Raw genomic sequence first — 16,679 nt, 5'->3', positions numbered from 1 at the left:
GCTTCAGCTTTCACTTGCCTCTCACTCAGCAGATATTGTTTTCATGATTACTTTATGCCAAGAAGTGTTCTTCTCCAAAATAATGTCACCCCACCTCTGACTAGTCTTTTCACCTGTGAAGATGTCTTTAGCATTAACTGATCACCCCTCTGAGCCATGGCTCTCACAACATAGCTCGGACTTCCAGTTGTCTTCCTGAATATACCTGATGGTCCATGTTGCATATACTTCTTTTTCTGCCTTGTTTAACTCAATTAGTCTTTTCTCATTACTCAAAAGTTTTGTACAAGGAGATGCTCTTCATAGAAGATGGACTTCCATCCAAACTCTTAAGGATGTGTTACACACCCAGCAAAATATCTTCTTTTCCTTAAATTCTTATTAAACATTCTTGTTTTTGTCTCTGACTGAAATGTTATACCCTATCTCTTTATAGTTACAGACTTCAAAAAAAATATTATTTTATTTTAGAGAAGGAAAATAAGGTTGAAATATTTAGAAGATTTTAAAGCATTTGATATTAACTTAAACATAATAGATTGGATTGCCATGGTGTTTAGAAAATTGGCATTTAAAAATATTGAAAATTTGTGGAGACAAAAGACATTAACATGTATAAGCCTAATTAAGAGTGTCTCAAACCTCACAGAAATTGGTACATGGTGGTGCATTCTGAGATTAGGTTTTGAAATTCCTTTAGGCCAGTAGTTCATAGAAGAAATCTTGTTGTTGTTAGGCACTTGGTCATGTCCAATTCTTTGCAATCCATGAACTGTAGCCCGCCAGACTCCTCTGTCCTTGGGATTCTCCAGGCAAGAATACTGGAGTGGGTAGCCATTTCCTCCTCCAGGGGATCTTCCTGACCCAGGGATCAAATCCCCGTCTCTTGTGTCTTCTGCATTGGCAGGCAGATTCTTTACCACTGAGCCACCTGGGAAGCCCCAGGAGAAATCTAGAACCATTTAAAAATGGTTATATCATGATTACATTGATACCAAAGAAATGCCAACTCTTTTTATTAAGAGTAATTATTATATCTAGTTTTGTCAAGACACAAAAATATTCAAAAGACTCTGATGGGCAAGATCACACCATCACTCTTGCATCCTCTACATATACCCACTCATATATTACATTATTGATTCTCATGCTCTTGGACCCAAAGACCAAACTAATCAGTTTCTTATAAAGTAGATACTGGTTTCAGACATGAGGTGCTGAGTTAGTAGATCTGGTGTCAATCTTCCAAATATGAAGTTGTTCATAATTACCCCTTGCATATCTGAAGTAGTTCAGATATAAGAGGTATACAGAATCTCTGCTGCACAAAATTCCTCATAGATAAATGGGGTCAATAATTACTAGTGGAATTTTTAAGCATTTTTAATAAATTTCCTCTAACTAAAAGATTAAAATAGCTATAAAATCTTTGTGTTATAATAAAAGAACATTCAAATCTTCATTAAAGTTTCTAGGTATTTAAGTATAATTAATCATCTATCAATGATTAATGATTTTAATCTATTTGTCATCATTTCTTATGATAGCATTTAAAAATGTCTGAGTACAGTACCAATTCAGTCTGTTGGAATACCATGTAAAATATGTGCAGTACACACATTGTATCACATTGTGAGTGTAGAGTTCACTGACACACATTTTAGCACTTTAAGGTGGAAAAGGCTGGAGAAGTAGAGTAGTGGTGAGGGTATTAATCAACATCTAGCCTTAGTCCTCAGGGCACACAATTAGATATGATCTCTTTCATGTTAGGCTTTCAGTGTGCATTTGTTAAGTATTGTTCATCTCTTGAAATCCATGCTACATTCATATTTACTCATCTTGGACAGCATGTCTACAGTTTATTGAATTTTCTAATTAGAAGCTTAGAAAAGATTTCTCATTTTTAAAAACTTTCTTTTTTTAACAACAGTTTGGGGTTCATAACAAAATTTAGCAGGAGGAATGGGGATTTCCCATATATACCCCACTCCCAAAATATATGAAATCTTGTGGGCTTCAACCTACTTTATTATTATCTTAGTTAATCAGAAGTCAATGTTTACTCAAACAGCGAATAAACACCCCTTGGCACTGGAAATACAAAGGCTGTAGACCCTGTGTGACCAGTTCTCTCTCTCCCCCTCATAATTGCAGCAGCAGTCTGGGTCATGCAGTATGGATGTAACTTTTCATCAAAATCCTCTTTTACCAAACTCTCAGACTCAAAAAATGTTTTAAACTGTTTTCTCATTGAGGTTATAATCATTAATGTTGCTGAGGTACAGGGTGGTTTCCTTGGCTTTGTCCCTCAGGTATTTGGGCTACATTCTTTACCCATTGCTATTACATTATTTTTTCAGCTTTATCTTCCCAAAAAGCTCAATCAGATTCATGGTGTTAGATGCCACTTACCATTCATCAGCTTTTAGGGAACACAATCTAAGTGTCCAACACCGGCTGCTGTACTGTTATCCCCATAGTATTCAGATATTTTCAATTATTACTCAAGGTTTATTTGTACAGTCAAATCATATATGAAAACATAAAGAAAGATCATAGAAATTCAGGAATATAATAAGATCTTAACAGTGGAGATTCACTTCCAGGCAAGACCACAGCTGATGCCAGAAGAATGAGGCTCTGTTTCAGAACTTTTCAGCAAAAGTGCTTCCTTAGCTTCTGTCATTAACTTACTATGATGTTTTACTTAGAAAAATAAAAATAAAAGATAAAATAAGGAATTTCCATGGTATGTTTATAAACACTATTTACATTTAATAGTGCAGATATTCCTGAAAATCAACATTTTAAAGATTAGGTATTTTTCAAAGATGATCATAGATATAATTTAAAAATCTTAAAAACACATAAAGATTAAAATTTTTGACCTTGAAAAATAGATTCTTCAACCATACAGCTTTACTTTTGCCATAGAGTCTTCTCCAAAGTTGTCAATGTAAATAACCTAGTTCTTTTGATCATTTGTAGCAGCTTTAACATTTTTTGTTTCTCAAATGCTGGTGTATGGACAAGCTACATCAACATCAACTTGGGTGTCTGTTGAAACTGTTCCTGGGCTCTATTTCAAAACTATTGACTGGGAAATGTTAGTGCCTTTCATCATTTCTTGTTAAGATGTATGGTTCCTCATTATGTTCCAATTTGCATTATTCTTCAGTTACTTGATTATATTAATATGTCTACTATATAGACCATTCATCAAAGGGAATTATCTCCCAATAAAATTGTAAGCTCCTTTTGAGGGCCAGGATACTGCTATATTTTTCTTTGTATATTAAGAGTATCATAATGCATTAGAGACTGAGGATGTTGAATTTGAATTTCTTTACCCCTTTATTACTTCTCTATATCCCCTGTTCCTTAACTCTGTCTCAATTCTTTTTTAACCCACTTCTAATTTAGTAGAATGTATTATGTTTCATGCCTTACATATCCATGTCTTTAAAAAATCCAACTAGATTCAATTCCTTTCTTTTCTTCCTGCTATTCCTAATGGTTCCTATGGTGCTTCTCTCATTTAAATCATGTTTTCCTCAGCTCTTCCTGCTGCTGTTCTATTTCCATGTCTTTTATGCAATGGTGCTTGCCAGGTAAATACTGAGAGAAATATCAAGCACTAGGTAAGGTGGACACCTCAATATTAAATTATCACCTATTGTCTGTGTACTTTTTAATAATAAAATTTTGCCTCAGTTACTATCACTTTTATTAAAATGGTTCTTTATAATTTAAAATAGTAATTGCAATAATAATAATAATAATGTCACTTTTACTCTCTTCAGTGTAAGATATACTAACACGTTTTGCAGAAGAGATGTGTATATGTGTGTATATAGAGATATTTGTTATTTGTCCTACCATATTTGAATTTTTTCTCTTCTTTTGCCTTTTATATCCAGCTGATGCTAAACTCTTCATTTTATTCCATTACAAATTCAGTTCAGTTCAGTTCAGTTTAGTTGCTCAGTTGTGTCCAACTCTTTGTGACCCCATGAATCACAGCATGCCGGGCCTCCCTGTCCATCACCATCTCCAAGAGTTCACTCAGACTCACGTCCATCGAGTCCGTGATGCCAGCCAGCCATCTCATCCTCTGTCGTCCCCTTCTCCTCCTGCCCCCAATCCCTCCCGGCATCAGAGTCTTTTCCAATGAGTCAACTCTTCGCATGAGGTGGCCAAAGTACTGGAGTTTCAGCTTCAGCATCATTCCTTTCAAAGAAATCCCAGGGCTGATCTCCTTCAGAATGGACTGGTTGGCTCTCCTTGCAGTCCAAGGGACTCTCAAGAGTCTTCTCCAACACCACAGTTCAAATGCATCAATTCTTTGGCACTCAGCCTTCTTCACAGTCCAACTCTCATATCCATACATGACCACAGGAAAAACCAAAGCCTTGACTAGACGGACCTTAGTCGGCAAAGTAATGTCTCTGCTTTTGAATATACTATCTAGGTTGGTCATAACTTTTCTTCCAAGGAGTAAGCGTCTTTTAATTTCATGGTGCAGTCACCATCTGCAGTGATTTTGGAGCCCAAAAAAGAGGGAATTTTTTCAACAAACATAGACAGAAATCTCAGAAGAGGCAACTAGGAGCCTTTAAAAATACTGTTGGGAAAAAGAGAAGGATGAAGAGGACACAGAAGTGAGGAAGAAGGTATGCTCTCGACAGTTCCCCACCAGCACAGACACTGATCAACCTGGGCATGCTTAGAGAAGGGGAAAGAAATACCTGCTAGTGATTCCAAATTCCCTGCCATTGTCACAGGCCTGTGGAAACCGTAAGAATTTCTCTACCACATAAAACAGTTTCTCCTTAGTCTTAAAATATTCTCCTGTTAGTAGAACTTTAGATATCTAAAGAAAAAAGTTCTCCCTAATGCCACATCCTAAGGAATAACATTGCTTTTGAAGACCAAACTATTTTAATTGATACATAATAGCCAGCACTCTCATTTGTTAATAAAGAAGACAGCTAATAAATGATTATACTGTTATTACAGTATAAATAAATTTACTGTTATTACAGTAAAATTAAATCAAGAAGACTGAGTGTCTTAAGAGTGTTTTTAGGAAAACTGATAACCAATGACATACATTGGACCTTTACCAGAAGGAGACACTGACCAGTACGTCAGCATGAAGCGTAGGAAAAAAGGTATCAGAGAAAGAGAATCTTACAATTTAAGTAAGGCTGTTGGAACACTGTATATGGTGAACAGAACTGTGGTTTCCAGAGAAGTATATTCTGTTATATACTTTGCTTAAATGTAATAGTCATTAGGCAATAGTTTTTGTGGGTACACAATAAGTACTCTTTGAATGAATGGTGATTGAATGGAAAATAAAATGAATCAGTAAATAATTGAGACATGCCCATAGCTAGGTATTATGGTAGCTACTTTAAAATTATGAACAATATTTAATAATATATCATGTTCACATATTAAAAACAGGTTTTAAAAGAAGTTCATCACTTTTTGTAGTAATGATGTATCTTAAATTTATATATAAAATTTTACAAAGGAAATACATGGAAAACTGTATTTCCTCTAATTTTCAATATTTTAAACAATTCAGTAAGATTTAGAGTGATATCCTGGGACATACATCCCTATTTAGGTGCTAGGATAAACTAAGAAATCAAAGTGTTTCATTTTTTTAAAGGCATTTCATATATATTTAAGTTTGCTTCATGAAAAGTTAAACTGATTTACATTCTAAGTATTTTCCTAAGTGAAACTCAGTTTTGCCAAGGCAGTACTGTATGAAGTCTTTCAGGTACAGATAAAAACTGTTTCATGTAAAAGCAGGATGTTTTTTGTTTTGTTGTGAACATCATTAACTTGCTGTCATTTGGTTGTTTTTAAGTCTGTGTGTTGCACCGATATTCTCAGTAAAAGTTTTATTTATTTATTTAATTTTTTAAATTTTACAATTGGTTTTGCCATACATCAACATGAATCCGCCATAGGTGTACACGTGTTCCCATCCTGAACCCCCCTCTCACCTCCCTCCCCATCCCATCCCTCTGGGTCATTCCAGTGCACCAGCCCTGAGAATCCTGTATCATGCATCGAAATTGGACTGGTGATTCATTTCACATATGATATTATACATGTTTCAATGCCATTCTCCCAAATCATCCCACACTCTCCCTCTCCCACGGAGCCCAAAAGACTGTTCTATACTTAAAGAAGACCTTAAAAGTTTGAAGTCTTTGTTTGCTCTTAGCTGAATGTTCTAGCCCATCATCCTTTACACATGGTGTGAAACTTTTCCACATATACAATCTAATTGAAATTCACCAGACTACTCTTGACTAATTTATACCACTTTATGTATATTTCTTTCAGTGAGGCATTTTGTAGCTGAAAATTTGGAACATGTGTTCTCTTAGTCTCAACAATATCATTTTCATATTTTTTGGAAAATTCATAACCAGTTTTAGCATTCATCTCAGAGGACTTCACAATTAATTCTTCACTCCATTTATCACCTCACTAAAGTTGTTCTCTACCCTACCCTTAAGTAACTAATACATCCTTTTAGCATTATTTCCTTCTGCAAAAACAATGTTGCCTTTCAACTTCTCAAAGCTGAAAAGGAACTGGTATCTAATGAGCATTTTTATGTAAAGCCCCCAACACTGTACACATTATTTCATTTAGCATTTTCAATATTCTTGTTATATAGGTAGCGTTTACTTATGTTTTGTAGATGATAAATTTGAAGCTGTAACTATTTTACGAAAGGTTCTCAAGTCCAAAGCTTTATGTTCTTCTTTGTTTAAATCTTTCCCGGTTAATACTGCTTTCCTTCTGTATTCATTTTTAGTTACAAAAGTGATCATCACAGGAAAAAAATATAGTATGTAATGTATCAAGTTAAATCCATATTAAACTAGTATTTGTGAGTTAACTGCCTAGGTTGTGGGCAAAAAATATTGAGAAGAAACAGATATTGCTCCTGATCTCAAGAAGTTTTGTAATTTCTTGTTCACAAAGAGAGGTATTAATCAAATATTCCCAGTAATGAATATGTTATTATGAAAAAATAAGTGCTCTAAAGGAAAGTAACATTTCTGCAAGAACAAATAGTAAAGGGTATTCAGGAGTTAAATAGATAAATGGGCTGGTGGTTGGAGTGGAGTGGGACAAGTCTTATTCTAGCATGTGCAAAGCCCTATAGCCAAAAAGAAACAAAGCCTTTTGAGAAGCTGAAAGAGAGCTGGAATGCGAGATGCTCAGAAAATTGTAGTGAGCATTATTATAGAATATGTGAACACCAATTTACAGTGAATATAATTGATACACCTTTAGAAAGCAAATAGGTAAAAAAGAAAGATGTAAGTTTGGACATCAGAGGTAAGGAAGAGAAAGTTATCAAGGATGAGGACTAGGATTTTGGTTTATGGAATTAAATGTCTACTAAACAATGACTCAAAAATGGAATACAGGACAATATCTATCTTTAAGCAATCTTATGGAAGAGTCTAGTGCCCAGGGGAGAGAATTGAACTGGAAATATATTTGTGTGGGATGTTCCATGTGTAGAAAGTAACTGGAACTATGGGAGTTGATGAAACTTCCCAAGGACCAAATAAAAGGAGTCACTGAAGAGAATCTCAACATTCAGAAAACTAAGATCATACTGTCTGGTCCCATCACTTCATGGCAAATAGATGGGGAAACAGTGGAAACAGTGGCTGACTTTGTTCTTGGGGAGCTCCAAAATCATGGCATAGTGACTGGAGCCACGAAATTAAAAGACACTTACTCTTTGGAAGAAAAGTTATGACCAACCTAGACAGCAAATTAAAAAGCAGAGACATCACTTTGCCAACTAAGGTCCAACTAGTCAAAGCTTTGGTTTTTCCAATAGTCATGTAGGAATGTGAGAGCTGGACTATAAAGAAAGCTGAGTGCTGAAGAATTGATGCTTTTGGACTGTGGTGTTGGAGAAGACTCTTGAGAGTCCATTGGACTACAAGGAGATCCAACCAGTCCATCCTAAAGGAAATCAGTCCTGAATATTCACTGGAAGGACTGATGCTGAAGCTGAAACTCCAATACTTTGGTCACCTGATGCAAAGAACTAATGCATTTGAAAAGACCCTGATGCTGGGAAAGATCGATGGTGGGAGGAAAAGGGGATGACAGAGGATGAGATGGTTGGATGGCATCACTGACTCAGTGGACTTGAGTTTGAGTAAGCTCTGGGAGTTCTTGATGGGCAGTGAAGCCTTGCATACTGCAGTCCATGGGGTTGCAAGGAGTTGGACACGACTGAGCAACTGAACTGAACTGAAAGAGAATCTTGCAGTGAGTTTTGAGGACTTCCAACATTTAATGATTGAGTAGGAAATCAGCAAAGAAGATGGAGGAGAGGAGGAAAAGCTCAACGAAAAAATATGTTCCAAGTTGGAGTAATAAAGGCTAGAGAAGTGAAAAAAACTGTAACTGAACATGTGTGTTAAATTTATTGCCACAACTGCCACTGATGACTTTGTTGAATAGCACTTCAGAAGTGGCAAGGGTAAAAGTCTGATTGGTATTGTTAAGAAGTGACTGAGAACTGAGAAAATAGAGAGTGAGTAGAGACACCTAATAGATGAATTTTGTTTGAGGACAGAGGAGAGACAAGACAGTATCTGGAACGTTACATTGTTCAGTCACTAAGTCAAGTCCGACTCTTTGCAACCCCACAGTCTGCAGACACCAGGCTCCCCTGTCCTTCACTATCTTCCAGAGTTTGCTCAAACTCATGTTCATTGAATCAGTGATGCCATCCAACCATCTCATCCTTTGTTATCCACCCTTCTCCTCTTGCCCCCAATCTTTCCCAGCATCAGGGTCTTTTCCAATGAGTTGGCCCTTTGCACCAGGTGACCAAAGTGTTGGAGCTTCAGCTGCAGCATCAGTCCTTCCAGTGAATATTCAAGGTTGATTTCCCATGCTAAAAAGGAGACTTAATTTTTGATTATCTATGTATGATTATTACATAGAGTTTAGGGAGACTCTAGTTACAGGAGAGAGATTGGTCATAGAAAGGAGGAGGGACAATTAGATGTTTTGCTTTGGAGAGTTTTTTTCTCACATATTTATTTGTTACAGCTGACTTTATGGTCTTAACTCCTTAAACTATACTATACTATACTATGACTATACTACTTGTTGGTCATCAATAGTACTAAGATTAGACACAATAATAAAATGAACAGAAAAACTCATAGAAAAAATGTGTAAGTTTTTCATCTACCTTCTTTTTATATAGGGATGTGCTCTGTCAAAAGGCAGAGTAATTTAATGATTTCTTTCTTTTGGTAAACCATGGTGGATCTCAAACTTAGATTTCACAGGAGTTATTAAACAGGATTGTATATGTGCTGTCACACCCTCCACAAAACTGGATATTTATCATACCTGTTTTTTAAATCTTTATCAGCTTAGTAGATGCTTTCTCACTTTTATATTAATTAATCTATGTTCCCCCTACTTCAATACAGAGAATTTAGAGTGAGGGAAGCTTTATATATTTCTCATTTTATTTCTAAATAACAATAGGTTCAGATTTTGCTTATGTTTGATTAACAAAAGCTTTCTTAAAGTTCTATCCTTGGCCAAAGTAACGCTATGTTTTATCCCCTTTGTTTGCACCTGCACTGGTGAAAAAAAATGTAAAAACTGAAAAAAAGAGGAAAAGAAGAAAAGGAACATTTTCATGTGAAAAAAACCCTTTCACAAATTTTTGAAAGTTTATAAAATTCTACATGCTTTACCAAGAACTTTGAAGTCAAGGTCAATGTTTTATTCTATTTATTTATTAAGTATCCCCAAGCCTAGGGATAGTCAACAATGTATGTTAAATACACGAGTTAATAAATGAATGATTTTTGGTTTGTTATATATAAATTGACATGTGTTCTTCCAAAATGAACATAGTAGTGTTGTTTTAGACTATTGTTTTTATTGACAGCTATGATAATTATTTTAAATACAATACCATCAATCATCACAATATTCACATCACATCATAATAAGTATTATTAATCTCATTTTACAAATAAGAAAATTGAGGCACAGAGATTTTGCATAAATCGTGCTAGTTCACACAGATAGTTATGGGTAAACCTGAGCATCAGTTCCACATTTTGACTCCAGAGTGCATGTTCTATCTGCCCTGTCACAAATGGTGATAGATTTGTTTGGGTTATAAAAACTCAGAGTAATGAGTATATTTATTTCCTATCATAAACTTCTACCCAGGCAGATCTGCAGGGAAGATTACCTATAATTTTAGGCATTCTACTTTGATTTATCCTTCACACAGAATCATTCAATTTTCTCTATATAAAGTATTCTATTAGAAGTATAAAAAACAGGTCTTCAAGTAGTCTTATTTCTTGAAAAGAATGAAACTATTTGTTCAGGCATATAAATAACAATGTTAATTAATTTTGCCAAAATTTTTAATAATTGAATTGGGAAATATATCCTATTTAAACATAATATTAGAAAATTTAGTTAGAACCAGATACTTGTGTGGTCTCAACTATTTAACTCTAAAAATACTTAACTCTGGTTTTACTCCAAGGTGCTGTGGAAGTAACTCACCCTGAGTTCTGCTATTCACGGGATCAAACTCTTCTAAGATAATCTGTAGAACACCATCCAGATTTGGGTGACTTGGCAGTGGAAGCACTCACAGGCAGCTTTCTGATCATCTGATGGCCTTCCTGTGACCTAGCCACAAGCACTCTATTAATCTCCTTTATCGTGGGGATTAGTAAAGAGAGAGCCACATACCTTCACAGGCACATCTGTTCCTAACTTTTCTTATCTCTCCATGTCCAGTTCATGCGGTGGACCTATTCCTCATGAGTCATAAATGTCTTTGTTTTTGAAAAGTCATTTTCTACCTTTTAACTTCCATTACAAAATTTAAAAATAAGAAAATGTTCGTATTCTGTCCTTTCCTGTTTTTAATCCACTTTCAAATACATAAAATGTTGAGCTTGCTCACTGAACACAATGCAACATACCCACTGTTCCCATCAAGTTTTACAGTTTTGCTACTTTTAACAAGAATGATCCTTGGTTAAAGCTGTGAATGATACCAGACCACCACTTTTATACTTGTCTTATACAAAGGCATGAGTGGCTCTTCCATAAGATCAAGATATTGAACAAATGAGTCATGCTAATGGCAGTCTCTCTAAATCTCAGACTCAGCTACACTGGAAAGGAGGAGATGCCTTGGGTCTGGTTGATAGGGTGTCTGTGCAGGTCCCCCATCCTGGGAAGCCAGGCAGACTCCTCAACAGGCACCTTCCTCCCAAGTTCAAAGTGGGGATTACATCAGAGGAAGATGCTTCCTGTTCCTCCTCCCAGTCTGTCCCTGAATAGAATGTGCTTTTGGTTGGGTAGAAATTTTGTTACTTTAATTATAGCATTAAATAAACACATTTTGTTGCTGTTCAGCCACCCAGTCATGTCTGACTCTTTGCGACCCCATGGACTGTAGCACACCAGGCCTCCCAAACTTCACCATCTCCTGACGTTTGCCCAAGTTCATGTCCATTGCATCAGCGATGTCATCCCACCGTTTCATCCTCTGACACCTTCTCCTTCTGCCCTCAATCTTTCACAACATCAGGGACTTTTCCAATGAGCTAGGTGTTCCTATCAGATGACAAAAATACTTGAGTTTCAGCTTCAGCACCAGTGCTTCCAATGAGTATTCAGAGTTGATTTCCCTCAAGATTGACTGGTTTCATATTCTTGCTGTCCAAGGCCCCCCAAAACAACTCCCAACAATATCTGAAAGACATATTTATCTTTATGTTTCAGTTTTTAAATTAAATTCCCATTTTCATTAGTTCCCATAATTATTAAGAGAAATAATAGAACATCATTTACTTATATCTTAAATTTTATTTAAAAAATTTGGGAATATGTTTTCCTTTCTATATTTAGTTATAGTTTAAAAAAGGAGGAAGTCATCATGGGACACATGCTTCCATGGTACAAATTTTCATAGTCTTATGAATGGCCAAAAATAAAGTTGACAGTGCAAATGCTGGTGACATCTTGGCCAAGTAATTCATATGATATATAGGATTATATATGTGCATTTGTATATAATAAATTCATATATACTGTTAAGGGGTTTCCCAGGTGCTGCTAGTGGTTCAGAATCCGCCTACCAACTCAGGAGACACAGGTTCCATCCCTGGGTCAGGAAGTTTCCCTGGAGTAGGAAATGGCAACCCACTCCAGTACTCTTGCCTGGAGAATCCCATGAACAGAAGAGCCTGGTGGGCTACAGTCCATGGGGTCACAAAGAGTCAGACACGACTGAAGCGACTTAGCATGCATATATATTGTAAAATGTCAACCACAAAGTAGACTTTGATTATTTGTTTATTGGGTGTTAATTAATAAAATCTTTCCTGTGGCCAAAACAATTTTTTATGCATGCATATGTTTATCACAAAGTCATCAACATACTCTATGGTGAGTATCTGCTATCGCAAGGCAGGCTCACAGCTGAAAATGGTTTGGAGTTTGCTGAGCTAGAGCATTTTGATAAATGGAGATAAATGATTAAAATCGCTCAGTCTTTCTAAGCCCTAGCAAGATACGACAGCATATAAGTCTCCAAAGAGATTTATGTTTGCTCCTACAGCTGGCCATCTATAGCTGCACCATCCTCTAGGGAGCTCTGCAGACCCAGTGCATGATGCGAGTGTTTCACAGCTGTAAGAGATTTAGACCCCTTTAAAGTACTGCTTGAGCTACAACAAACTGGTGTTTCAAAAGAAAGTGAGCAAAGCCAGAGGGTGTTCATGAAATTCCCACCCTCAACCTGGGGAAGCTCACCTGTCAAAGCCAGCTCACTTAAAACCTTAGCTGACATGACAAAATATCTGAGATGTCATCATGTGTTGCAAACAAATCCATGCATTTCCACATGTTGTTCCTGGGGCCAGAGGAAGAGCAAAACAAAACAAAACACTGTGAATAAAAGCATGTTTGTGGAAAAGTGCAGCTGTCCGTGAGGAAGGTGTGATGTGGGAGAAAGCAGCTATGTCATCTGCCACAGGAGGGAAAGGCTGGGAAGGAATAAGAAGAGGGAGGGAGCTTTGTGGGGCCTTTTATGTGCTAACGATGTAGCATCCCTGCTCCACGCTCTACTCTGGTGGGCAGCCTCTGGTGAGCAGCAAGGGCAGGAGACCAAGACAGGATGCCTAGATGCACTGTACCCCTGAATATTCATCAGAAGAATAAGCATCCATATATTCCTGAGCCTGATTCCCCATTTCTGGGATTTCCTTTCAATCAAACAAAGAGGCAAAGGTATGGATCAGGCAACTTGAATGTATGACTGTAAGGTTTGCAGTTTAACACCGACTAGTGAAGCAACCACAAACATAACTGGAAGGGTTTGCATCTTCTGTAGGTGACTCAGTTTCACCAGTTTATACCAAAGTCATATTTTTGCCTCATGATCTTATTATTAATCTGCATCATGGATACTTCCCAAACTCTTATAAGAAAGTTTTCTCCAGCATTTATCATTTGTAGACTTTATAATGATGGTCATTTTGATGGATGTGAAGTGTTATCTCATTGTTTTGATTTACATTCCTCTAATAATTAACAAAATATTGAACATCTATTCACATGCCTGTTGGCCATCTGTATGTCTTCTATGGTGAAATGTCTATTTAGGTCTTCTGCCCATTTTTTGGTTGGGTTTTTTTTTTTTATTTGATATTTAGTTTATGAGTGGCTTATATTTTTTGGAAATTAATCTCTTGTCAGTAACATCATTTGCAAATATTTTCTTCCATTCTGTGGGTTGAAAGACATTTAACAATGTCTTTTCATTTTCTTTATGGTTTCCTTTGCTGTGCAAAACCTTTTAAGTTTAATTAGATCCCACTTGTTTATTTTTGCTTTTATTCCCATTACTCTAGGAGACTGATCCAAAAAAAAAAAAAAATTACTGTGATTTATATCAAAGAGTTTCTGCCTATGTTTTCCTCTAAGAGTTTTATAGTATTTGGTCTTACATTTAGATCTTTAATCTATTTTAATTCAGTTTTTTATATGGTGTTGTGTGAAGTGTATGTGAAGTGGTTCAGTTTTGTCCGACTCTTTGCAACCCCATGGACTGTAGCCTGCCAGGCTCCTCTGTCCATGGGATTCTCCAGGCAAGAATACTGGAGTGGGTTGCCATTTCCTTCTCCAGGGGATCTTTTCAACTCAGGGATCAAACCCGGGTCTCCTGCATTGCAGGCAGATGCTTTATCTTTGACATGGAGCTATCTGGTTTTCCCAGTACCACTTATTGAATACACTCTCTTCTCCATTGTCTATTCTTTCCTCCATTGTTGTAGATTAACTGACTGTAAGTGCATGGGTTTATTTCTGGGCTTCTGTCCTCTTCCATTGATCTGTATTTCTGTTCTTATGCCAATACCATATTGTTTTGATTACTGAAGCTTTGTTGTATAGTCGAAAGTCAGGGAGCCTGATTCCTCCAGCTCCATTTATCTTTCTCAAGATTGTTTTGGCTATTCAGAGTCTTGCATTTCTATACAAATTTAAAAAAATATTGTTTTAGTTCTGTGGAAGATACCTTTAGTAATTCGACAGGGACTGGACTCAATCTGTAGTTTGCCTTGGGTAGTATGATCATTTTAACAATATTAAACCTTCCAACCCAATAAGTTGGTCTATCTTTCCATCTGTGTCATCTTCAATTTCTTTCATCAGCATCTTATAGTTTTCAGAATATAGGTCTTTTGCCTCCTTAGATAGATTTATTCCTAGATACCTTGTTCTTTTTGATGCAATGTAAATGGGATTGTTTTCTTAATTTTGAACTTTTTACATTGTTGGTGGGAACGTAAATTGGTGCAGCCACTGTGGAGAATAGTATGAAAGTTCCATTAAAAAAACCTGAAAAATATGATACTGCAATCCCACACCTGGGCATATATATCTGGAGGAAACTCTAATTTCAAAACATACATGCACCCCAGTGTTCATAGCAGTACTGACATATAAATGGATACAGAACATGTGGTGTACATATATATGTATGTATAGGGATATTATTCAGCCACGATACAGGATGAAACAATGTCATTTGCATCAGCATCGGTGGATTTAGAGATTATCATATTAATGAAGAACATTGGACAGAGAAACAAAAATATCATATGATACCACTTATATGTGGAATTAAAAAAATTATACAGATGAACATATTTACAAAACAGAAATAGACTCACAGACAGAAAAAAAAATGTACAGTTAGTTACCAAAGGAGATGGCAGGAAAAGATAAATTAGGAGTTTGGAGTTAACATATCTGTACTATTTATATATAAAATAGATAAACAACAAGAACCTACTGTATAGAACAGGGACTGCAAGTGTATTATACTTATTTTGTAATAAACTATAATGAAGAAGAATTTAAAAAAATATATACACTTGAAACTAACACAACATTGATAATTAACTATACTTCAATAAAATAGAATGTCTTTTTATTTTACAATATTTTATTGAGATGTACAAACTTCACTGTATAAAATAACAAAGATTTCTTAGCTCAAGATTCTGCAAGTCAGAGGTCCAGGTACTGAATGGCTGAGTCTTGTGCTAAGGCTCTCACAAGGTGGCAGGAAAGATGTCACTGGCTGGGTTCTCATCTGAATTTAGGCTGTTGTTAAAAATTCATTGAATCCTTGAGGTTTAATAGTTATAATCCTTATTTCTTTGCTGACTGTCTCTCATCTTCAATGCAACTACCCACATTAATTTCCATGTTGCATACTCCATTTTCAAAGCCAACAGTGGAGATTCTCTCTCCTTTTGAATCCCTCTTGTGCTTCAAAACTCTTTATCCAGGGACATCTCTGCTCCTTTGATCAGCTCACTTAATTAGGTCAGGTCTCACCCAGAATGGCCTCCCTTTCTTAAAGTCAACTATGTAATATAATATAACCAACAAGAGCCTGAAGTCCATTGTAGCCCCAGTCCCAGGTATTACACAGTGTGGACACTAGGGAATGGCGCTGTTGGGATTGTCTTAGAACTCTGTCTTCCACATCTGGAGACAAGATCTTCATGCAGCACCCTTCTGGGCTGCGTTTTTGAGTTTTAAGAGTTCTTCATATATTCTGTGTGTGAGTCTTTTGCCAGACATGCGTGAGTGTGTGCTAAGTCACTTCAGTCATGTCTTCCTTGCGACCCCATGGACTGTAGCCTGCCAAGCTCTGTCCATGGGATTCTCCAGACAAGAATAGTGGAGTGGGTTGCCATGCCCTATTCCCAGGGGACCTTCCCAACCCAGGGACTGAACCTGGGCCTCCTATGTCTTCTGCATTGGCAGGCAGGTTCTTTACCACAAGTGCCACCTTTGTCAGAGATGTGTATTTCATTTGATTCTCCCAATCTGTGGCTTGCTCTTCATTACTTAATGGAATATTTGATGAGTGAACTTTTAAAGTTTTGATAAAATTGAATCTTCCTATTACAAAAATAATTAGAGCTTTATGTATTGTGTTAAAGTGTTAAAAATTTGACTGCACCAAGGTACATGGTCAGGCCATTCAAGGTGGCCGTTCTCTTGTTCTG

Source organism: Capra hircus, chromosome 6 (assembly GCF_001704415.2).
Source record: "Capra hircus breed San Clemente chromosome 6, ASM170441v1, whole genome shotgun sequence".
Taxonomy (NCBI): domain Eukaryota; kingdom Metazoa; phylum Chordata; class Mammalia; order Artiodactyla; family Bovidae; genus Capra; species Capra hircus.
This window is presented reverse-complemented; position numbering follows the sequence as displayed.